Source organism: Pseudopipra pipra, chromosome 20 (genome assembly GCF_036250125.1).
Source record: "Pseudopipra pipra isolate bDixPip1 chromosome 20, bDixPip1.hap1, whole genome shotgun sequence".
In the NCBI taxonomy this organism is placed as follows: domain Eukaryota; kingdom Metazoa; phylum Chordata; class Aves; order Passeriformes; family Pipridae; genus Pseudopipra; species Pseudopipra pipra.
The window spans coordinates 9602182-9627385 of NC_087568.1; the positions used below are offsets into that span (position 1 = coordinate 9602182).

The following is a 25204-nucleotide window of genomic DNA, read 5'->3' on the forward strand; positions in this document are numbered from 1 at the left end:
CCAACACTCTTCTTCCTCTCCCTCCTGAGAAAAGCATTGCAGAAGGTCCTGTAAAGCCCTGAATATCCCATTGTAATCCAAGCCCAGCCCTTTCCCATGGGGATTGAATGGATGTCATAAATCAAAGTTTGACTTTAAACTATAAAAACCCAAGACAAGGCTGCGTCCCCTGCAAGGCACAAGCAAAAAACCCACAAGTACATACAAACCCTCCTGCAATGGTGCAGTTTGTACACACCAGCTCAAATAAATGCCAGCCTTAGGTGCTCATAGAGCAGGACTAACTCTGCTGGGAGGGATGCTCATGAATGGGACCTTCTGCTCAGATCTGAGGGAGGGAGGAAGGACATTGAAGTGCACATGAAGTAACCAAGCCCAGCAATTCCAGGGATTCTTATCCATTTGTTTTTACCAGGCTCTTATCCCTCATGTCATCCCTGTAACACTTGCACTCAGCAGCTGGCTTCACCTTCAGACAGCCTTCTGCCTGGGAAGAAGGAAGTTTGCTGCCATCCTTTTGTTTTAAAGAGCTGCTTCCCAGTGGATCCAGCTGTGCTGATTTGCACAGCTGCATTACCACCAGCTCCTGGCAGAACCCAGGGCAGCTCGGCCTGTATCTCATCACAAAACCCACCCAAGGTTTTCTCATGTATTTTTTCTAGAGGTGAAAGCCAAACTTCTCAGTGAGACCCAAACTCCACCGAGCTCAGGCCTTTCCTTGCCATGCCTGGGAGGGACAGGAGGTCTATCAGAGCACAGCTGATTTCTTTCTCACCAGCTAATTGAGAATTAAATGGAGGCTCTGCCTTCACTGCAAAAGCGGTGTTTGTGCTAAAACCAGGAGATAAGGTTACATGAAGGTTACAGTTATACTGCCTTCATTTGCTAGGGAGGATACACAGGACAAATTAACTCAAATTAGCTACACAGGTCAAAATATGCTTTGTTTTGCCTTCACTGGGCTGGAGTGCTGGAAGAGCTGGTTCAAGCCCAGCACTTTGGGCACTGGGGCCAGTGCAGGGCTGTGACACAAGCACGAGGCAGGTGTAGGGAACACCACTGAGGTGGTTTGTTCTTCCATCAGCCAGGTACAGTCGTGCTCCATTTCCTCTCCCTCCAACCACCCACAGGGTTTGTGGGAGACCTTCAAAATCAGGTTTCTCAGCCTGGCAGGGCACTGCCCTCCCCATCACAACCACAGACCACCTGAGATATTCCCCATGGAGAATGGAAGGGTCAGTCCTTCCCATCATCACCCCTTCCATACTCAGGGCTCAGGAGACTTTTTTGTATCACTTTTTAGTCTGGAATAAAGGACAATTAAAGCAAATCTTCTCCAGCTGCTGCAGAGACCACCAGCCCTTGCCTCCCAACCCCTCTGCCATCTTCACCTGTTTCCCACTTCCCTGCCTACACACCCAAGTGCCTCCCTGGAAATTTTTCTGGGATCACTTTTCCCCGTTTGCAGTTGTTCACATGCCCAAACACCCAGTCCCTCATGTTTCAATGCTTCATCATCCAGGCCATTTTTCCTCTTGTGTTTCAAACTCTCTTCCCATGTTTTTAATCCCTGTATTTTCTTTTGCCTCTGTTTCTAATTTATTCTCTCCATCCCACTTCTTTCTCTCTAATCCTTTCATGCTCCCCTCTTGGGACAGGTTTAAAAACAAAGACCTTGGTGCTGCTCACCTCGAGGTACAGGCAGCAGTGAGGCTTAACTGACTTAAGATTTTCCTACAAGCTTGGCCTACCTTGTCCTGCCCGACTAACTAAATTATTAAGTTATTAGTTATCTATTGAATGCATATCAGATCTCATCAGCAAATTCAGGTTTTACACAGTTGCCCCTATCCCACGTGTAGGGTGAACTGTTAAACAAGTACTAGTGCAGCATAAACATGAACCCAACCCAAAAATGAAGAGGAGCATCTCTTTGCAGTAAATAATAAGAATAAAATTGGTAGGTGGAACATGTGGTGGCACTGAAGCTTCCCCCCCCAGCTCCCTCCTCACCAAATTTCCCTCCCAACTCTGGACCTTTCCCTTCCCTCCCCAGTGTGCCCTTTGGTTTTGCAGAAGGTATTTTCAGCAATGACCTCCATTCCACTGTGCCTTCTGCTTTCACTTGCTTTCTTCCATCGTGGATCACTAACAGTCCCCATTTATCATCACAGAGTTATTCTCTAAATTAAAATAATAAAGAAAATTGCACTGAAGCTTCAGGGTTTGGCTTGTTGCTTTTTTAAAAAAAAGCTGCAAAGCTCTCCCACAGAAAAGCATGCACTTTATGCTGAATAGGAAAAGAAAAAAGTCAAACTTGGTTGAATTTTGAGCTTCTGCGCTGCCCTTTTGATGTCTGACAACAAAGAGGTGTGAATGCTATAAAGTCACACACAGGTGCTGCCAAAACCATCCTGCTCTGGGCATGTTTTGATACAACACAAGCTGCCACACAATTCACAGAGCCCCAAAACCAAAGACTTCAGAAAACCTGCTCATATCCCCTCATTTTTAACCTTAAACGAGGAACAAGGCACCACCACAGACGTGCCTTTGTAATGTGTCCAAATTTAAAGCCAGCCCCACCAGAAACCTGCCCACAGGGATATTTTCTACATCCTGTATGTTATGAAGGCGTCCCAAGGCATAAGTAGAGTTCCATGACTCCCTGTGCCACCCATCCAACGTTCCCAACAGCCACTCCCTCCCTTGGAATGGCTGCACTAAAGCAGAAAGAAGAGGATCTGCCTTGATCAACGAACAAGTTGGGGAAAAAACAGAATAATAAATAAATATTCAGCCAGCCCAAGAGGGAATGCAATCCATGGCCTCACCTGCTGGGAAGGGAGCCCTCCCACCACAGCCACCAGCACAGGGATAAACCAGCCAGGAGACAACCCAGGAGCTGCCGAGCCTGGGAAGTTCAGAGGCATTCTGGGGAAGTTCAGAGGTGTTTTGTCCCAGGAAATCCTTAGGAAACCCCAAGCATCAGCAGGAAAAACCCCTTTTAGGCAAGTCCAGTGTGACACATGCCTCTGGCCACGCTGGCTTTTTGGATTCCAAGCAGGGATTTTGGAGGCCTACGCTGGTGTGTCCATGAGCTCCATGCCACAGATCAAAACTGCTCCCAGGGAGCAGCATCCTCCTGGCACTCCATCCCTCCATCCCCATCCCATCCCAGGGATGCTGCACCTGGCATGGGGAAGGAGGCAGATCAAGGAGAGCAGGGATAGTTTTTGGAATAAAATATTTAAAAACTGCTCATGGAGCGATTAAAATGTGCAAACGTTTTGCTTGGTGTTCCGACTGCCACATTTGATATCTCAAACAACATCCAGGCCAATACTGTTGCTTAATTTAACATAACTGGATCCTGACTGCATCTCTAACAGATTAAACCACAGAAATATCCACATGTTTTAATGAGGAATTGGCACTGCTCGGAGCCAAACACATTTTAGCAATATTTTTGGACTCGGAATTCTTTCATAAGAAAAGAAAGCTCACTGGTATCGGAGCTGCATTCCCTGCATTTCAAGCCTTTTTGGATTTATGTGCAAATTGGGGGAAAAAAATGAAATATTTAGCGCCATTATAATTCAAGCAACATCTGGAGAGTTTTCTTTGCCTCAGAAAGATTTCAGTCAGCTTTGCTGAGGCTCAGGCCATGTTGCTCAGCAGAATGGCTCCTTTTACATTTGCATGCTTCACTCCCATCCTGCAGTTTCTATGCCAACAAGCATTTGCAACTCTTTTAAAAAGCACATTTGGAACTGGGGGGGTAGATGGAAGATTGGAAATGTGATAAAGATTTGTTTGGTTGGGGGGGGTGGAGGGTTTGGTGGTGGTGTCCCCCCAAATCTAAATCATATTATCTTTTTATTTGAGCCCTGGAAACCTCAAAAAGGCCCAAAAACCATCATTGCAGCCATGGCAACTCTTCCACCTGCTTCAAAATGCAGCAGTGACTTGGTAAGGGGAAAGATTGTTCAGTTAATTTGATGTATAAAATATATAAACACACAGACTTGCATAAATAAATATATATATAAAATATATGTATGTATATATATTAGTCCAGTTCTCTCTCTAGACAAAGAATCAACAAAAAACATCACAAATTTACAGGTCCATCTACTACTGCACCATCCAGGCCCTGTGTGGGTTTCCAAATCCCAAGGAAAAGCAAACAGAGACAAGCAGCTACAGCTGACCTGCCACTCAAAATCCAGCAGTTTGATTTTTAACCGGATCTTTGGAAGCAACTCCTCCCCTTCCTCCCCACCCCCAGCCCCAGAGCTCACAGATGGCTCAGATTTTCTATTTACCACGTGTGCTGAGAGCTGTGACATTCCAGGTGCACTGGGATAAAGGAAACCACAACCACGGAGCGGCACAACACCACACGACACTCAGAGCAAACAATGGTATTGATCTGACAAAACCCAGAGAAAAAGCTGTGGGTTTTTTTTTACACAGATGCAGCTTTCTAGACCAGGCATTGTGAACTCCTCTCCCACCTGAGGTTCACCACCATCTCAAGATGCCTTTTGCTCCCACCCCAGGACACCGGCGAAGGTGCCCAATGGAAGAACCAGCCAGACCAGGCCTCTGCACGGACAGAGGGAAAAAGGTGTTCCCACCAAAAGGCAGCACTGGGAGGGGGTTTCCTGAGGGAGCTGCTCACCAGGAGGAGCTGCATGAGCAGAGGACCTGCCAGCACCTCCTTCTCAGCATTTGTACAAGGGCAGGGAGTGACAGGACATGGAATGAATTCAACCTGACAGAGGGCAGGGTTAGATGGGATATGAGGAAGAAATCCTTCCTGGTAAGGGTGGGGAGGCCCTGGCACAGGTTGCCCAGAGAAGCTGTGGCTGCCCCATCCCTGGAAGTGTCCAAGGCCAGGTTGGACAGGGCTTGGAGCAACCTGGGCTGGTGGAAGGTGTCCCTGCCCATGGCAGGGGTGGAACTGGATGAGCTTTAATGTCCCTTCCAACCCAAACCAGTCTGGGATTTTTCTGTGAGCTCCAGAGGATGGAAGACCAGAACACACAGTGATCCTGCCAGAGTTAAACATTCATTTACAGGCTCCTCATTAATGATGGAGATCTATCAGCCCCTTTAACCCACCTCATGTGTGTGTACAATATCCAACCTGCTGTGCTGGGAGGGGAGAGGAAGGAAGGGCTGCTGGTGCCCTGCAATAATCACTCCTCACCACAGGACCAAGAGAAAATCATAGAATCATTAAGGTTGGAAGAGACCTCTAAGATCATCAAGTCCAACCACCCCGTGTTCACCATTAAACCATGCCCCCATGTGCCACATCCATGTGTTTTTCGAACACTTCCAGGGATGGAGACTCCACCACTGCCCTGGGCAGCCTGTGCCAGTGTTTCACAACACCCAAATACAATAAACTTCCCTTCCTTCAGCTAGAAAGGGGACACAGAGAAAGGAAGGCTGGGTACCCTTAGCCAAAGCAAAACATTTGAACTTTTAATGCTCTGCTGTTCCTTCCCTCCTTGCACCACCATAGATGATCCAGCCCATCAAACAACTGGTTCCAGCAGCAGTCTGGGATTTGTTTTCCCAGGCAGAGATCAGGATGAGATCCAGGAAGGGCAAAAACTCCCTCAGGGAACAGAAGAGAAAAGGACAAGATTCTCAGCACGGTGGTGGTGACTAGAAGACAGTTATTAATTTTCAGAAGCCGTGTTGTCTCCTGGGAGCAGCACCAGCCCCCAGGTACCAAACACAGCTCCTGCTGCACAGAGCCAGCAAAGAGCAGGAGCAAAGGCTCTGTCCACAGAACTCCTGTCATTTGAGGGTGGCCTACAGGTCAGTGCTTGGCACGTGGAATGCCTGAAGCATGAGGAAGGTGCCTTGTAAAAACACAGCCATGAATGTCCATTTTTCCAGTCCTGGCTGTGCTGTAGGAAGGAGCAGCTCCTCCTCTTGCCCAGCTCTGGCCTCCAATATTCCCTGCCACGATTTCACAACCTTTGCCATTTCAAAAGTCCTTCTGGCAGCCACGACAGCAAGCACAGAGCTACTTTACACGGGAGCTCGTGACTGAGAAATTCAGGCTCCTCTCCCCACGTCGTGCACACAGAGCTGGAGCTGCCTACAGAGCAGGGCCAGAACTGCTGCAAACTAGAGCATTTTCACCTCCTTCAATGAACTGTATGGGTGTGTGCTAGCTGGGAACACAGCTCCATCTGTGAGTCAGGAGACTGAGCCTAAAATACTGAAATCAGCAGCAGCTTTCGACAGACAGGAGTTGGCCACACGGATGTTCTCCGTCTGGGATAACTTCTCCCATGCTACACACGAGCCAAGAGCACCGACAGCAAGAAATACCAACCCAGACCAGCAAGAGAATGAACAAAACCGGGCAGGTCTGTGCTGCAGCCTACACCTACACCCTCCCAGGATGTCTGAATGGGAAGGAGGGAGAGATCTCTCCCATTAAGAGGAGGGAGAGTGATTTGAAGTCGATGTTTGGCAAAATCGACGTCAGTGGGGACTCGTGTTAATGAATTCCCCCGCCGGGTTTATGATGTTTAAAGGAAAACAAAAGGTTGCTGTGTGCACAGCAGAGCAGGGGAGACCTGAGGAGGATGTTCACACACCTGGTTTTATATTCCCTGAGCTCAGTCTAACCAGGAGAGTCTCCCTCCCTGCCCTGTGCTGAGGGATGTTTGGGCTGTCTCACCTGGGCACGGAGGTCTCCTGGAGCTGGGTGGGGTTGAGATACCCTCGTTGTTCTCCTGCTTGAGATGGCAGCTCAAAACCCTGGCTGGAAATGCAAGAGATGATCTCATGTGCTCCTCAGCTAATGGAAACACCCAGGGGCCACGGGTCCTTTGTGCCCAGCCTTCTCCCAGTGGGTCCCTGACGGGATTACTGCAGCGGCCAAGTACCACAAATTGCTGTGAGCTGGACTAAGAGCTAAGAAAGATCAGGAAAATGAATTAACTCCTGCCCTTCTCTCTCCCAGGATGGATTACACTCTGCTCCTTTGGAGCAAATTCACACAAAGGAAGAGGGAAACATAGGACAGATATGAGGAATTCATTGCCGTGTGGTTTCTTGTGTGGAAACACAGCACAGACATTGTCCCTGTGCCATGAGATGAGGAATTCAGCTCTCTCCTGGCCACATCCAGGTCTGGTGCCAGCAGCTTTTCCCTGACTACAGCAGGGATGAGCTTCATCCCTGCTGTCCCCATGCCTGGGAGCCCACACTCGGATGTGCAACACTCCTGGGGACACGAATGATGGGGCAACAAACCCCGTTCCTGACACAAGACTCCTGCTTGTCACCCGCCCTCGGGGTAAACCCCCTGGGAGCACAGCCAGACCCAGCTCTCCAAGCCTGTTGGGATAAACCTGGAAATGCAGGAGGCAGATTCACTGCTGGCCTAGACCTGGAGCTGTGCCAGTGCTCCCACACCAGCCCCACCAGAGCAGCCCTGGCATGGAAAATGAGTGTGTTGGCTGATCAAACACCCAACTCCCTCCCTCAGCCAACGCACCCACCAAAGCCCTCATTTAGCTCTGAGATTCATCACTGGATATTGCATCACTTCAGAGCCTTTTAAGGAAACATTCCAGCGTTTTCCCAAATTAATCAGGTACCTTTTTTTTTAGCCAGACAGAGTTAAAAATAGCCAAGAGGCAGGTCGGTGACAGCAAAAGGATCTTGCAGGGAAAATCTTGTCCCATCACACCTGCAAGGAGGGAAGTCCTTGTCCAGGCACTGTCCCTGCAAACAAACACCACGAAGCCCAAGGACAACACTCCCTGTTAATGCTGGATAATTTTAGGGTTTCAACTGCAGGCAGTTCCATCTTGCTAACAAAATCCACCTAAGACTTGCACTATCTACCACAGCAGGCTTGACCCTGTTTTCATAGGCAGAAGCCAAAAAGCCTCCTCCTAATCCTACAGAACCCGGAGCAAATAACACTCTGGGACTGTGTGATACCACCCTATTAAATACAAACATGTTCCTACAGTAGCTCAATGATTTTAAACACTCCCCATCTTTTCATTTCGGGTTTTAAGCACTTTGCCTGGCAAATGTCTGAAGGGCAAACCATTATGGAAATAGGAAGACAATTAATTTTCCTTTTATTCTGGAAGAGAGGATTATTGGAATAACTAAAATAATCAGCTTAAACAGGAGCACAATTCACAACTTATGAAAAACAGAGGACAGGGTTGGTTTTTTTTTCATTTTCCTTCCCAAAGAAAAGATTTTCTTGGATGGAGTTTGCCAGGGAAGTGCAGAAGTTTTGGAGTTAACCTTGGGCTGGTAACTCACAAATCACTGCCTCCATGGCATCAGCAGGAGGAGGGCTGTCAGTGCAGACACTCTGAGAGCCACTTTATGTAATAATTTAATATAGCAACTTAAAACAGCCCTCCAAAAAGATGCAAAGGCCACTTCCCAATCTCATTTTGACCAAGGAAAAGTTGCAGCAGCTCAACACAGCCCTGGTGCCACTGGGAAAGATGTCCTGGAGCACTGACAACAACAGGTCTCTGCTTTTTAGGATCCCCTCCTCATCCAAGGCTCTGCCACCAGTAAATCCACATTGATTCTGTGGAGATTAATGAAATCATCTGTATTTCAACAGTGTAGAAGACATCAGAACCAGCTTCAATCGAGCAAAGGAAGGGTATATGCCAATGCTGATGGAGGCAAAGGAGAGCAACTGTCTGATCAATGCCACTGTTGGACACCAGCCTTTGGCAGTTCAGCACCACAGTTAAAGCAGGATCTGACACCCTGGGACACACGTGTCCACCTCCATACATGAATTAAGTTAAAGGTAAAGCATTTCACTCCCAAATCTCAGAGGGAGAAGAGAACAAAAGGGAGAGGAGAGCCCTCAAGTTCGTATTAGCAAGAGATGAAGTTATTGTTTACTGAGAAAAATCTGGGGTATCTTGGTAAGAACTGTGCAGTTATTTCTGGAGGACTCCTCTAATAAGCAGAGTTATAAAAATAGGATGGAAACTGTGGTTCAAGGTTGCTACAGGCTCAACAAGAGATAATTGATGGAAGCACAGATTCCTGGGAACAGTAAGGACTGTAAAAGTACTGAGAAATCAAACTGATGATCTGGAAAATAACACAAGATTAAGAATGATCAGGTCAGTGGGGGCTCCTGAAGGAGCAGAAGCAGGAGAATGGAGACTCCTAGTTTGTGGTGGTTTATGAGGAGATTGGGGATGAATAATTTTGCCTCTCTGGATGGTGTCTGGGTGAGCCACGTCCCCACACAGGGCAGGTGCCCAGTGCCCCACATCCCTTTGGGGAAGGAGCTCCTGCATCCAGGAGCCCACAGGTTTATGCCAGCTCATAAATCCCAGCCTGGTTCCAGGATCCAGCACTGTCCCCTCCGTGGCTGTGGCACCAGAGGGGAATCCATGGCTCAAACTGTTCCCTGGGCTTCCTCCACCAGCTCCAGGTGTCCGGGCACAGCCACAGCACAGGGGCTGGAGGAAGCACCACTGGAAAGAGCCCCTGCATGTCCCAGCACCCTGTGCTTCCCACAGGGAACAGCCATTCCTCTGTTTGCTGCTCCAGCTGCACAGCACTGCGGCAGCAAGTAGGTCATGGAGTAGATGGTGCTTCAAGAATCACCTGCAGTTTGTTTCCTCTTCTCTTATTTTCCTTTTTTGTCTTTTTTAGGAGCCAAGTCACTACAGCAGCACCTTCAAACCCAGCCTCCTTCAACAGAGCCCCATCCATCCATCCATCCCATCCCTCCCTCCCTATCCTCTCCTTACAGCCCTGTCTCCTGCATTTCTGCTCTCTCCCCAGTCTAATTCCACCTCTCTCCTGCAGGTGGATGCAGGTCTTTACAACAGGATTTTTCTCCCATCTTCCCTTTCCCCATGACCTTATGTTTCCAAGCACAACATACCCCACTGCTTCTTTCACATGCAGAACCCACAGCAGGCCCTCTGTGCTGATCAGTGCATGAAGTCTCCTCCACCCTGTGAATGGAGTTATTCCACTGATTCCACAGTCAGGTCAAGAAATGCAGCTCCTTCCCCTGTGCTCATAACTTCCCTCACTAATCCTCAGGGATTAGGGGGGTAGGGTGTTAAGGAAGGCAAAATGCAGCCATGAGTTGGATTTGAAAATGGTCAGGAAGGCAGGAGATAAAACTGCTCTGAAGGTGGAGAAATGCTGCTCATTCCATCAAACCCTTCCCCACGGCATCTCTGCAGAGAGAGGGTTCATCACACAAATAATTACAAGGCTCATATGATAATGTCTGGTCTTAAGGGCACTGCCAATTCAGTACAGGTTGGCTGAAGCAGTTAGAAGGGAGAGAAGCAAAGGCACCAGGCTTTGAAGTGCTCACCATTTGGTTATTAAACACTGGGACTTCGATACAATCACCCAGCACTTCCTTTCTCCTCCCTGGGATTGCCAGGGTTGCATGAGGGTATTTTAGATACACCTAAAAGATTCAGCTCCATTTTGTTCTTTCTGTTTTGAATACAATCCTGGGCTGCAATGGTACCAAAGAGGTGAGCAAGTCCCAAATTCAGGTTTCAGTTCCTCCACTGGACAACGTTATGCTGGTGGAGAGAGAGACAAAACTGGCCACAGAGGCAGAATTTTGCACAAAAATCTGAAGACAGGAACATGCAAATTCAACAGTGAATCCTCCTGAAAAGCCTGAGTCACCCATCTCAATGACAGCATCCAGGAGTCCCTGTGCTGCACCCCCTGAGCTGCATCCCCTGCATGTCCCACAGCCCACACAGCCCCAGCCATGCTGACCCACAGCACATGGGACTGAACACCAGGGTCAGGTTTTTGGGTGGGTGACACCTCTGCTCTCCCCAGGTGACTCCAGACTGAGCACTGGCTGTTCCCTCCTCCCCAACACCCCCATTCCCTGTGGGCTGCTGCTCCCACAGCCGGCACAGCAGGAGCAGACGTGGCCCATCTTTCCCAATTCCAGGGACACAATTCCACGGGCTGGAGAACCTTCACTCAGCTCAGCCACACCAGAGCACTGGGGCTTCCCAAGGGGAGTGAGGTACCCACTCCCTGGGATCTGCAGAGCTCCTCCAGCAGAGCCCAAGAACCCACTCACAAACTAAACCCAACAGAAATTAAATTTGGTTGTAGTTATTTTTTTCCTTCCAGACTTTTCAGTCTCGGGGCTTGCTGGGGAGGAGCTGAATGTCTCCTTGGAGGAGAAGAGCCCTGTGCAGGAGGGAAGCAGCTCTGGGATGAGGCTCTCACAAAAGCTGCTCCCACCCACAGGCACAAAGACCCCAGGCCACCAAAGGCTTGGTAAGGCTGAAGCCCAGTGCTCCATGCTGGGGGCTCTCTTCAGCCACTGAAAATAGCTCCTTTTCCCCATTTTACTCTGAAACAAGAAGAGGAGGAGGGTTTTGCCCTCTGGCTTTGAGCCAAAAGCCATGGCATTAAGGAAACAGAGTCACCTTTGTCCCTTTGCTGAGCCTTTCCCCCGTCCTCTGGCGTGGAGATTCCCACCCTGGTACTGGAGACAGAAAAGTTTAAAGCTGGTCCAAACCATTCCAGGGATGAACTTCGAGTACTTTTCACAGTGAGGCTGCAATAATGAATGAGATGATGGATCCAGGCTCCCTAAAATCAACCACTGCAAAAGGAAAAGACAGCGATGGCCCAGAGGGAGGCTCAGGGACAATCATCTCAGTGAGGCCCAGTCCTGGTACCACGGCACCTCTGGGCCCTGTCCTGGCAAAGCAGCCCCCACCTACACACATCAGCTTAAAGATGCATTTTTCTTATACCCTGATCATAGATTTTTAAGGATTCTTTTTAAATTTCTTGCTTTAAACTTTGCTTCTCAAAAAAAAAACTATTTCCCAGCCCTTCCACCAAACGCGCTTTAACCAGAATTTGATCATTTTTTTTCTGAATTGAAAACCCCCTTGCCATGGTGACAGACACGTCACTGGCATCAGATAAAAATCTGAAAGAGAAAACACTCCTCCACCACTGAGAAACTGATGCAGCACCACTGAATCCCAGCACAACCATGGTCCTCCACGACACGAGTCTTTGTTCTCACAATCATCTCCCAAACAATATTCTGACAACAACATCCCTCCCTATATAGATTTATACTGCTATATCTCTATCATTTCCCTTACACCCATCAAAATAAAGATATAATTAACCCATCCTCAATAGAAATTATGATGATTTCGAAACAGCAAGAAACAATCTATTTGCATTTGGTAGCTAATTATTCCCCCTACGCACACAGCCACCAATGTTCCCTAAATCCATCCACGGAACAGACAGTCTGTGCCAGCCAGAGCTTCTGGAAAAGAGGGGAAAAGGAGGGACTAAGCAAAAAAAAACTCAACATTGGGGTGGCAAGATTTTCCTCAAATCTGCAGCATCTCGAGCTCAGCCAAGTCTGTGACAGAACTGCCCTCCTGAACTCATCCAGCAGCATTAGCATCCACCTGGAAGCTGACAGGTACCTCAGGACAAACCTGGTGGGAGCCACTGACATTTGTTAAATTATTGAATTATTATTCCCTTCTTCACAGCACTCCAAGGAAACATGAAGCCACTTCCCGACAAACGCCATTGGACACAAATTTCACACCAGGAACCGCTCTCAGAGCCAGGCAACACAGGGATTTGCAGCGGCACAGAGGTGCATCCGTGATTATTCCCTCCTGGAAGGAGGAAGGGTGTGCCCTCCTTCCACCCACAGAGTCCTGGGGGATTGCTGAGGGCTGATCCCCAACCCTGAGCCCCAAGAACAGCGACTCATCCCACTCAGGTACAGAACAACCCAACGCCCTGCCCCGCTCCCCCCCAGGCCAGGCAAGCCCAGCTGACAGATCACCTCCACTTCCTCACCGTCCCCAAGGATTAACTAGGTGTTTTTAGCAGGTAGAGACACAAACCCTGGTCAGGGAGCCTCTCCCAGCTCAAGCAGCCTGACAAAAATCAAGTCACCCGGACATTTCTGCTTGACATGCCGGGAGCCCCCAGGCTGGCCCTCCATGGCTTGTGCTGGGTTTGGAGGGAGCTGATATAAAGCATCAAGGGTGGCAAATCCTCGTGGAGCAAGTAGATAAAACACTCTTCAATCATCAGGAACTATCAGAGGTTTCCCTTCCTCCAGGATGCCCCCACAGAGCAGGGGTTGGGAAGGAAGGAGCTTGGTTTCACCTGGGCACAATCCCTGTGCCTGCAACACTTACCTGGCTGGCAGGGCATCCCTCCTCAACACAGGACAAGTGATCAGCCTTCAAAGCAAAGCCAAAATAGCCCAACGCTTGTTTTTCTTCCCCCATCTGACACAGGATTGCAGCTCCTCAGGCATGGGGAGGAGGGGGAGCAAAATGATACTTTAAAAAAAACAAACACTATTATTCTGTAGGCAAAGCTAATCCCATCACACGTTTCCCTTCCAACAGAAGCATGACAGACCGAGTCCCACTGGGTTCTGATCACAACTAAACAGGACGAGGGGTTTCCAGCTGCCTTCTGCCAACACAGCTCAACGAGCAGCAAGGCCTCACCTCCTACAATCATTTAACTCAACACCAAACCACCCTGGTGCTCTACCCCAGCTCCTCAAAGCCAGCCCGAGCCTCACCATGGCCTTGCACGGAAATAGGATTTACTTTGGCCTGGAGGAAAAAAAAGAAACCACAACATGAAGGTCACCCATAAAATCATTACACAGATCCCTCTTCCCCGGCTCTTCGAGTTAAAAAAAAAACAACCAAAAACCAAAAACAACCTTTCTCAAAGCCCTCGACCTGAAAGTAGAAACACAAAAAGATATGTACATTAATGCCATGTACCTCCGTCAATTTTTTTCCTCGTGTCTTTAGAGCAGTTGTTTACTGCAGCCAACTGCAGAGAAATTACAGTAGCTTAACTCTCCAACTCCCTCTAAAGGATTAATCTTCCAGTGAGCATGCTCATGAGGGAGCTTTTTCAGCAGTTGCATCCATTTCATGAGTGAGGGCTGCTGCAGACATGAGGAAATGCCATTTCAGGGCTACGGGCAAAGCTGAGAGCCCCCCAAACCAAGGGCAAAGCCCCTTCCCAGCGTTCCACAAAGGGTCTCTGCCCAACCCTCCACCTCCAACGGATTCCACGTTCATGTGCCCTTTTCAGGAAGGAGGGGGGGTGGTTTCCCTGCGACACACACGTTTGAAATGTCTGACCTTGGCTTTTCTCTACGAGCTGGTGGACAGTTCACCCACCGAGTCTGAAGTCAAAAATAGCTTCTTCTCACGGGCAGACTTTCCTTCTGCATCACTTGTTGGCTCGTCTTTGCTTTTCAAGAGAAAATCAGGAGGATAATTTGGGGTGTGGGGAGAGGGGGAGGGGAAGGGGGAACATTTGAATAAAAAGGAACAGCTTTAAAAATCTAGTTCTCAACTCAGCATCACAGTTGATAACAGATCCTGAGACACATTTAACTCCACAGATTAAGGACCCATGCAAATGAGGATTTGCTGGTAGACAACAAATCCAGTATCTAAACAAGGCTGTTCAAGTAATCTTGTCCATTCTCTAGACCACTGTAGATTAAACTGCTCTATTTGAGGTATTTCTCCCTCATCCCAAATGATGCACCTCAGCCTTCCTGATAAAAATAAAGCTCCAGAATCAAGGACAAATACACTGTAGAAACAGTTTCTTCCATTTTCATCTTCTCATATTCCAGGGTTCTGCCCTTCCCCTTCCCATTTATCTATTTTATGTCCTGTTGCTTAATTGCTCTTTGGAGCTGAAAGAGATCCAAGCCTCCCCCTCCCCCCAAAGGCTCTTATTTCAAGTTTTAAACCCAGCTTGAGTCTAGGACATGTAAGACCAGACTGCAACCCCTGATCCTGGGAAAAATCCGGAGGGGGCTGCAGCCCAAGGTGTGAGATTGCTTCCCAGATCCAGCGCCGAGCTTCACCCCAGCCACCACAACCACCCAAACTTTTGTTTATTTTTTGAAAAGTCTTGAGTGTCTTGGATGCCATGAGGGCCCTTTTATGTTTTAAGCCCTACACATGAATCCACCAAGAGGCAGGATGTCAGGATAGTGTTAAAGAAGGGCTATGGCTGCGTTTGACAATGAACGCTCACCATGGCGACAGGCTCCGTAAGGAACGATTAAACCTATGGTGACACTGGATATTTTGCTCTGTTGTCACCTAAACAGAAGCACCCACAGAAAGGAAAACTCTGTTACCATGCATTAAAATAGATGCTTTGTTTTATTTAGAAAGCATCCAAACTGGTTGGTTTGGATGTGTCAGAGCAGGGGCTGCTCAGCCACCCCTCCCTGCTCCATCCTTCGGGGACCTGATGACTGATGACTGCACTCATCCTGCCCTCCCTCCCATGGATCTCAGGTGCTGCTCAGGCTGCTCCAGCTTCTCCAGCGTGGCATCTGACTCTGAAAATCCTTCCAAAGAAAAACCCCAGCCTTCCAAGCAGGCAGACGTGAAACAGCCTCAATGCAGGAAGATCATGTCCTGCACTTCCTCCTCCATCGCAGCACTGAGCCCACGCGGGAAGGTGGGATATCAGATACAGAGTTACCCTGACCTGTCATTCCCCATCTGGAAACCACTCATACTCCCTGAGAGTTTAGACTTTGAAGATTGACTGCTATTGATTCTCCTGCAAGCAAACAGCCCGAGCTGGCAATCAGTCAATAATAAGCAATTACTCGACAGCCTCTTATCTGCAGATGCCAGCCCAGACAGCTCGACTCAGAGAGGCACCAGGTCAATAAATCAAAGCTGTTCTCAAATTTTAAAATATCATCATTTAAGAAACCCACCCAGCCTTCAAACTGGCTGGAAGAGCAGCCAGGTCAGAGGGATTCCTGCAGAACAGTGTGGTGGCTGTCACTAATTTACAGGGCAGCAGATATTCTGTGATGTGCTGAAATCCACCCCCAAGCTCCTCACCTGACAGGAGCAGCGTTGAGTTGTAGCTGGATGGAGATGGTGAGAGAGAGAGGAGGAAGAAAAACCCTTCTCCCTCGAAGAATGACTTGTAGGGAAGAAGCAGAGCAGGGCAGACTTCCCAAAACACTCACCATTCCCAGCTGGCTCCCTGGACCCACCTCACTGCTCACCAGGAGCCTCAAACAAACACCAACAAAAGTGGGTTTAACACCACCATAACAATGAATCCATGGCACCTTCCTAATGCCCCTGCTGTGCCCTCTGTACCCTGGGTGTACAGTTAATCATTCCATCTTAGCAATTGCATTTCTTTGCTTTTTCATGGCCTAAACATGATACAAAAACTCCTGTGCATTTCAGTGCGACCCAGAGGGGATGCCTCAAACCCTGTGGTGCCAACAGTGCAACAGAGGAGAAAATCAGCCTTGCCAAAACTCATGGAGGCATTTTATGCTCCCAGTGCAGACTCCCTTTACAGACTCATTTATATGAAAAGAGCTAAAACTGGCCTATATAATTTGCAGGAGATCACTGGAATGCAAGCCCAGTGCAATGGCAACCTTCTCTCTCTCTCTCTCTCTCTCTCTCTCTCTCTCTTTATCTATCTTCTATCTATCTATCTATCTATCTATCTATCTATCTATCTATCTATCTATCATTGCAATGCCAATGGCAACCTTCTATCTAGCACTGCAGACACTGGAGCTCTGGGACCTTCACTGTTTATCCATAGGTTCTTGCACAAGTCATGAAAATAGCCTAAAAGAACAGCAGTGCTTAAATAACTCTGCTTAGACTGAGCATCTCCAACCACAATGACTTGAAAAAATAAGATTTGTAGCCTAATATCTAAATAACAAAGGGTGACCCACTGGAAGCAGGATCAATCCCACAGCTGGTACTCCCTCTTCATGCTCCATTTGCCACAAAACTCAGAACACATTCTAAGTGTCCTCAGCCTTCAACACCTTTCAGAGGTCTTGGGAGGTTGGAAGGGAAGGTTGGGTGAAATGCAGCAGATAATGGATTACTTTAATTTTACTTGCCAGCTGGGTCAGATTTCTTGAGGAGGAGCCTCCTGAGGTTTTCACCTCCAGCTACACATGGTGCATTCAGGTCTTTGACAGCAGGAAACTGTGGGAAGTTGTGCCCAAAATCTGAACAGGATTTCTTCTCTTCTTACCCACAGAGCACATACAGGTGGCTTTTACCCTGTCAGTCTGATCTGCACCACCGTGGCAAAGCATGGAAGAGCACTCAGGAGAAAGAACAGAAGTGTAAATGCATCTTCCTGTATCTCTCTCACCATTTATAGAAAAGCCACAAAATGCCAGAGCAGCTGACAGGATCCCACAAACCACACTGCAGAGCAGCACTGGGCTCCTCAGTTTTGCAGCCTACCAGAATTTTTCTCAGACAATACCTGCAATTTTCTGCTATAAAATACAGACCCTTCTCCTTCCCCTTCCAAGGAGCAGATGGAGAGCAGGTCAGTGCACGTGTAAGGGCAGTGCAGTGGTAGCACTGCTCTAAGGAGGAGCCTGCAAAGCTGCTGCAGTTGCTGAGCACAGAAAATGTTATTTATTTCCTCCCATGCTGCCTGCCATGGCCTTGCTTTCCCTGGATGCACAGCCCCACTGCAACCTGTGCTGTCACACTCCACGAAGGGAAAACAACCCGGCAACCCTACAAACCACAAATGTGGCAGCAACACACGACTGTTTCTCACCTTTTAGGATAAAAACAATGCCAGCTGCAAGACAACAAGATATCACAACCTGCCATTCATGATCCCATCTCGAGGCACAGCCATCTCATACAAAAGCTGGAGATCACCTGTCGTGCTCTGCTTCCTTCTTTCAAATGCAGCATTGTGTTAGCACCAGGATCCCGCTGCTTTGGGGCTGAAAGTGTTGCTAGAGCAACAAAAATGCTGGAAACTAGAGCAGAGAACAAAAGGACTCCAAGGCCCCACCGAGGATGTGATCAAGGAGACAGCAAGAATGCAAAATAGGACCAAGAGACCTCCCTGAGAGCGGGGAAGCTGCCATCTCCAATCCTTCTGGTGGGCAGAATGATAATTCAGCAAGTGGATCATCTCAGTAAGAAATTACAGCAGCTCCAGGTCTGCTTCTTATCAGGAGCCCCATGACTGAGCAGGGCACTGCTCTTCTCCATGATCCATTATTTCATGCCCAGCACACAGCTGACACTGAGTGCAGGGAGGCAGGAATTAGGGACAGACCTTTCTGTAAGGGCACAGTAAATCCCTGCTTGCATGTCCAGCAGGTTGCCTTTGCAGCAGGAGACGTGGCCAGAGTTCCTCTCACTGGACAAATCCAATTTAGGTAAAATTCCAGAACTTTCACTGGGCTGGGTAGACACAGTCTCTCAATGGGATCCCTCTGTACCTTGCAGGGTTATCAAAGTGGCTCCTGTGGTTGCAAGGAACATGGACTTAGAAAATAATCCTCAAAGCAGATTGATTCAGGGACTTGCCTTTGTCCCTTCTGGCACCTTCACCATGGAGACCCAGCACCAAAGATGTGTGGGCAGTGCCCTCAGTGGAACTGTCACCCACTGGAGCTGGGGAGGGGGCAGACAGCAAACATCAGTGATCATAACCCACTGCCAAAACCAACCCATGGAGGTCTGTGGTTGCTGCAGCACAGTCCCCATCCTGGAGAGCTTTGGAAGAGCTCAGAAGATCTCATACCCACACACACATGGGTTTGTTTTGCCCTGCACTGGTCACAAGGATCTGATAACTCTGATTTGTCTCTCAAGATAAAGGAACATTGTTTAAGGGATCCTTTTTCATGTAACAAAAACTGTCCCACTGCACCTGGTCTTTCTGTCACCTCCACCAGTGGCTTTAACCTTGGGTTAACTCTGCCAACAACTCCCAGAAGGCTCTGAGAGAAAAGTGAGCCCCTTGCAGGAGTCACATTTGCTACACAGACATTTACACCTTCCTGGCACAGGATTACAAACCACTCAGACAAATTAAGCAGCAGCATTGGAGGGGAAGACCTGGGGGTGTCTGATTTGAAGTATGAAAGCAAAAAAAAAATAGGTTGGGTTTTTTTTTTCAAAGCTTAAGCAAATGATTTAGTGAAGCTGATGAAGACAAAAATTCTCAGGGTGGCTTATGAAAATGAGCAGCTGGCTAACAAGGAGAGGTAAGGTAAGGCTCAAAGCCCGGCTCAGAGTTGGCCTCACCTCCTTGGAACCACCTGCACAGGTTACAGACCAAGCAGTGAAGGGGATGAGCAGTATTTATCCACCCTCTGGATTAAAATTCAAAGGTGGAGAAGTCACATGAGCTGCTGAGGATTCCAGCACCGAGAGGCTCTGGGAACAGATGGCCAAGCCCTGTGTGCTCAGCCCTGCCGGAATGCACGGGGAGACTCCAGACCTCAGGAAAACTGAAGGCTTCTGCTGCAACTCGATCCTGACAGCACGTGACTGTGACTGTGACCTTCCAAACCAGCCCAGTATCAATGCTCAGATGTCTCCTCTGTGCCTGCTCATAGCTCTGGGACAATCATTACCCCCACCATGCCCTGAGCCTTCCTCTGCTTTGCCCAACAATGTCCTGTTCCCAGTGGGAAATGGTCTAGCCTCACCTCAGCTGGCATCTACAGTCCAGCTATTTCATTCCAAAATAGCTTGTTCCCCATTTGATCCACCAAATCAAAAAAACACAGAGAAATCTAAAAACTAAAATCACATGGAATGACAAACACTGAAATTGTATAATGTGAAAAAGTAAACTAACCCAAGGGCATGAAGACTGGTCTATCCACAATTTTTGCATCTTTATAGCCATCCTTGATAAAGACACCTTTATACATGATAGTTTTGCTGAGACTGTTCAAAGTTAGGCCAACAGAAATGCTCTCCAACCAAAGGGACTTTGGTCACCACACTTGTGTGATGAGCAGCAGCCTGAATGTGCTGATACCAACACGGCTGTGCCCGGTGTCCTCACACAGAGAGGTTCAGTCTGGAAACCATCATTACACAAACACAATCTTAATTAATAGCCATTGCTTTCAACATGCAAAGCAACTGCCACGATCACCCTGTCAATGGTTATTTCTACAGCCCCAAGGGCTCATGGATGAAAAGCTGATGGTAAAACATCCTCCATCTCTTGCTCCCTGGCTTCCCTGCTCTGCTGAGGAGGGCTGGGAAGAGCCCAGTTCTACAGCAGCCCATCCAAAGGGGTCTTTATGCCATGGAAGCAGCTCTTTTCACTCAGGAGGGTTTATTTTGCCAGCAGAACTGCACCCACACTCAACCCATACCAGACACCCACAAGGCACATTCCTGGATGGAGGCATGGCTCACACCCACCCACACACCCAGGCTGGGATGTGCAGCCCTGTTCCCAACATCTGAGCCCTGTGTCACTGGCAAACAGCTCTCCCTGGAATGCTGAATGCTCTGGAATATCAGTAATTATTACTGGGATGTGTTAATGTTTGCAAGAGCAAAACCCACCTGTCTGGCTGTATTAGGTAATTCCAGAGCAGAGCACTCAGCACCACAGCTGTGCTTCTGTTCCACCCCATCTGGGTCTGCTCATTCCCCCATCCAGTTGTGTTCCTACAAATAACCCCAAGCCACAGGCAGATCCCTCAGCACACTCCTGGGGGGGTGCCAGGGCAGGAGAGCTCAGAAGATCTCATTTTTAATCTGATTTTTGGGCACAACATCCCTGGAAAAGCTGCTGTCTGTCACATCAGCAACTCAGAGGATCTAGCAGAAAAGATAGAGGTGTTAACTGCTCCTCCCAGCTGCTGCCCAGCCCAGAAGGCAGGGATGTGATACAGCCTCCTCCTGTGGGGAGAGACAGATGTGCTCAGAGCCACAGCACAGCTGGGGAGCTCAGGGCAGCTGACCCAGCCCCCAGACAGGGGCAGTGGCTGTGGGGAGATTAGCTCTGCAATTACACTTGGGAAAGCAGCCCCTGAATTCACGTGGAGATCAACAAAAATTCTGATTCAAGGATTCCTGGAGAAAGAAATGGACCAGATGATCCACTGTGGTCCCTTCCAACCTGACCAATTCTGGGATTCTGAGATTACTCATATCCTTGGGAATTCACTTGCAGAGGTGGCCTGTGTGTATCAGTCCCCAGACAACAATGGAAACACAATCTGTTGAGACACACTAGCTGAAAATCCAAGGAACAGGTCTGACAGAGGCAGGAAACCCTTTCTTTCCTCCTGCCTTTCCTCCCTGGGTGACGACACACAGGGATATTTCCAGCTAACACAACTCTTGGCCTACATTGGCCAAACCCTCACACAGCTCTGATAATGCAGTGAAAAAGCAACCCTGGTTGATTTTTCTTTCATGCAATTTAAATTCTAGTGCTTAATATAACACACTCCTTCCCACTCTTGTGCCCAGAGCCAAACAAGTGGATCTGCTGGAGAGGGAGGGTTAAGTTGGATTTAAGATCTGCCTTGAGTTTCTGATTGCAGCCCACACTGGAGTGGATCCCACCCAGGTTGAGCAAGAGGCTGCAACCACATGGGTTTGTCACGCATGGAATAAAAGAAAGCATTGAGAATTCATGCCTAAACATTAAGATCTTTTTCTCATTCAAAAAAAAAATTAAAATAATAAAACAGCTGAATCAACCAAAAGAGCAGAGTTTTTCCAGGGTTTCTGCAAGGTCAGATGCAGCCACAGCAGGCTGTGGCCAGGAGGATCCTGCACTGGGACACAGCCCATGGCAGGGGATGCTGGTGGGGTGATGCAGCCCTTTTAATCCTCTCCCTGCTTTCCTCCACTCCCCTGCCCTGTGAAACCAGGCCTGAACCTCCAGCTGCAACTGCTGTGCTCTTGCAAAACCACGTTGAAGAGAACAAAACAAAACAAAACAGAAAGGACACTTAGGTGACACTTTCAATCTTGCTTTAGAAAAGTCCTTGACAGGTTGTCAAAGTGGATTTGTTTATTAAAAGTGGGTTTTTCCTAGCAAGGAGCACAGGATGTCTGTACAGTGGATGCCATAATTGCACAGGTTTGTTAGTAATTGCCTCGGCTGGAACAGGATGCATTAGCCTAATTTAAGAGAGGAATAAGAATGTATGAAAGATCACAGATCCCATTTTCAAGGTGAAGTCTGATGCTGCTATCACAAGCCCAAAGGAGAGGTGCTGGACATTCAGAGTCACACTGGCTTTGATCACAAATAGTTCATATGTCACAAAGTGCTTCTAGAAGAAGTTTTCTATTCTCTTCATCAGGCCTAGCCATGGTCTCAAAGAATGAAGGCAGAAACCAGAGCACATAAAGCAGTGAACATTATGTAACTCACCATGTCTTCCTCAGGGAGGATAATCTGTACACTTAAAAACTGACATTTGGCACTTCTTCAACACTTCCAGTTAAAGGCTTCTAATATCAAGTCAGGCCTTAGAACTTTGTAAAAATATTACCTCTCTTTTACAGAGGGTAAAAGCATCACAGGCAGCAAAACATCAACCAGCCTTGCCTGGACACTGCTTTAAGTTCTTTTGTTTAAGCTGCTGACTGCCCAACGGCCTGGGTACACTGCAGGGAGCCTGCTCTCACTGCAGCTCCTTGATTTCTGTGGGGTTGATCAGGTCCCAAAACTCTTTTTAATATAATACTCCACGCTGTGTAATCTTCTGTCTTATGGAGGGTCAACGCTGCAAACTCTCCTCGCACTTAAGTCTCATTATCTGTCTGCACTAATTCTGCACAGAGGACATTTCCTCAGCCCTCTGCTCACACCAGATGTAAAACCAGGCAGCTGCTCAGCAAGAGGGAAAAAAGAAAAGAAAACCCAGAGATTTACCTTTCTTCAACACTCCTGGTCACTTTTTCCAAGACTCATTTTGCACGTGGCTCAACACACACTCCAGAAACCCCGGGACACAAGCAGGTTATGTTCTGTGCTTGCAAAGCACCATCCACACTTACAGGGCAATAAAAATTAGTTTAATTAATAATACACATCAGCAAGAGAAATGTTAATGAGCACCCAGCGGGGGAGAAAAGGCCTGTTGTCTGATCTCCTTGTGTGGACTGCTTGCTTTGGCAGAGATCAGCAACTGCATCAGCATCACCATCCCGGGCAGGGAGGGCTCTGACTCATCAGGGACACACGCAGCAACCATTTACATCTCTCTTTTAAAGCAGACACTGTTGCAATCAGGAGTTACTCTTGGCAGCTCCACACCAACTTCCACTTGTGGAGTTTTGGTCATTTATTTAAAGAGGAATTTCGAGTATCCCTGGGCATCCAGTGCATAAATACAGACAGACACGGGGCCTCCTCCAGCAGCTCTTTGGCCACGTCTGCAAATTCTACTTGAGCCACAGCAGCTTCGAGGTCACAAACACAATGAGGGGGACAGTATCAAAACCCCCTGCTCCTGGGAGATCCCTGGGAATATCCAATCCCTTTCCTCAGGGTTTACTGAGCAGAGGCACGGGCGCTCACACCGCTGTGCTGAGGCTCAAGCAGACAATGGAAATCCTCCTTCCCAGTGTTTCTCCTGCTGCCTCCCCATTGCAGGAGGTTTTGGCACCCCAGGAGTGCCAGCCCAGTGCTCCCAGCTCCAAGGCAGCCCGAAAACTGGAGCTCATCCACAGGGCTGTGGGAGGTGGTTTCCCGCAGCCAATGGAGGAGCTGCCGTTCCTGTTCCTGCCTTTCATCGGGAGCATGGCTGGAAACAAAGGCCCGGTGGAGAAAGGCAAGTTGGCTGGTAAAACTTCCCAGCACTAGTCAGGCCTCAAACCTGGCAAATCATGCTCATTCCTCATCATCCCCCGCCCTCCTCCACAGCCGGGATCACACTGGGGCGGTATTTCAACCCACACCTTGGGTGGGGACGGGGATGGGGAGGATCTGTGTGTCCTGTGGGATGGGGAGGATCTGTGTGTCCTTTGGGATGGGGAGGATCTGTGTGTCCTGTGGGATGGGGAGGATCTGTGTGTCCTTTGGGATGGGGAAGATCTGTGTGTCCTTTGGGATAGGGAGGATCTGTGTGTCCTGTGGGATGGGGAGGACTTGTGTGTCCTTTGGGATGGGGAGAACCTCTGTGTCCTGTGGGATGGGGAGGATCTGTGTGTCCTGTGGGATGGGGAGGATCTGTGTCCTGTGTCACTGCTGGCACAGCCTTAAGCCACAACTCCAGGCCATTCATCTACACAACGTGCACCCTCTCACTGCAAAAAGCACCAGCACCTGCAGCAGGAGGTAAAATTTGGGCCTGCTGTCACACAGGGGCAGGAGATAAATGATGTCTGTAAAGCAGCTGCTGTGAGGGCAGTCTGGAGGTTTGAGGAGACATCAAAGCAATGAGGTTTTAATAAAAGCCATAAATGATTAAGACCAGTGTGCTGTTATCAAGCTCGAGCTGCGTGAGAAAAGGTGCTAAACTCCCCAAAACACAAGAATATAAACAGATCAGCAGCATGAAGGGGATGTTCTGTTGGGAAGGAGACTATAAAACTCACAAAGAAAAGCCAGGAAAAGTGAGGGTTAGGCACGGAGTACACTGTGACAGAAACCTGGTCTGAATCTTAAAAAAAAAAAAACATGAGAAATACAACTTGCAGAGGCTGGAAAACAGCGTGGAAATAAAAGACAGAATATGATCCCCCCTCGCTGGCCTTTCCCAACGCTGCACACACGAGGCTGCACTCGCTTCTCACCCCGTATATTCCCAAACTCAAGGCAGAGGAACCTTCACAAACGTGCTCAGAGCAGTTTGTTTGCTCACTGGCGGCATCTCCCCGGTGCAGGGTTGATGTTGATTAAAAGACAGCAAGGCTCTTCACCTCACCTCTCCACACACACAAAAGCTACAGGATCTGCCACTACAGCAAGAGTAAATATTCCATCTCATCCCATCTTTAAAGGAACAGTCACTGTTTCTCCTCAAAGTGTGGCAAAAAACGTCAAACATTCCAGACTTCGCCTCCAGGCCCTACAGGACACCTCATAAACAATCACCTTTGTGTAGTAAGAAGGCGTTAAAGCACCAATTTGAAACCATCCTAGTAAGAGTAAAAAGCACCCTTCCTAATCCAAGGAACAAAAGGATTTCTAATGTGTGGGATTCGAGGATCCTTAACATTTAAAACACAGAGCTGATAAAAGCTATTACAAACAACTTTGCAATTAAAAGCACCCAACGTGTAGGTTACCAGTTCAGCAGTGG

The 25204-nt window shown here is 48.3% G+C and overlaps 1 protein-coding gene across 4 annotated transcripts in view; it reads right to left on the reverse strand.

Moving 5' to 3' along the window:
• LOC135425159 (histone-lysine N-methyltransferase EHMT1-like) overlaps window positions 1–25204 on the reverse strand; it is a 130187-nt gene that overhangs the window by 95070 nt on the left and 9913 nt on the right. Inside the window, exon 1 of one of the 4 annotated variants that reach the window (XM_064677151.1) lies at window positions 13869–13963. The exons of 2 other annotated variants lie outside the window; for them this stretch is intronic. The gene's annotated coding sequence lies outside the window, so the exon portion shown is untranslated. Of the gene's footprint in view, window positions 1–13259; window positions 13279–13868; window positions 13964–25204 lie in introns of those variants that run through there. One more of the 4 variants, XM_064677145.1, reaches the window with a different exon arrangement.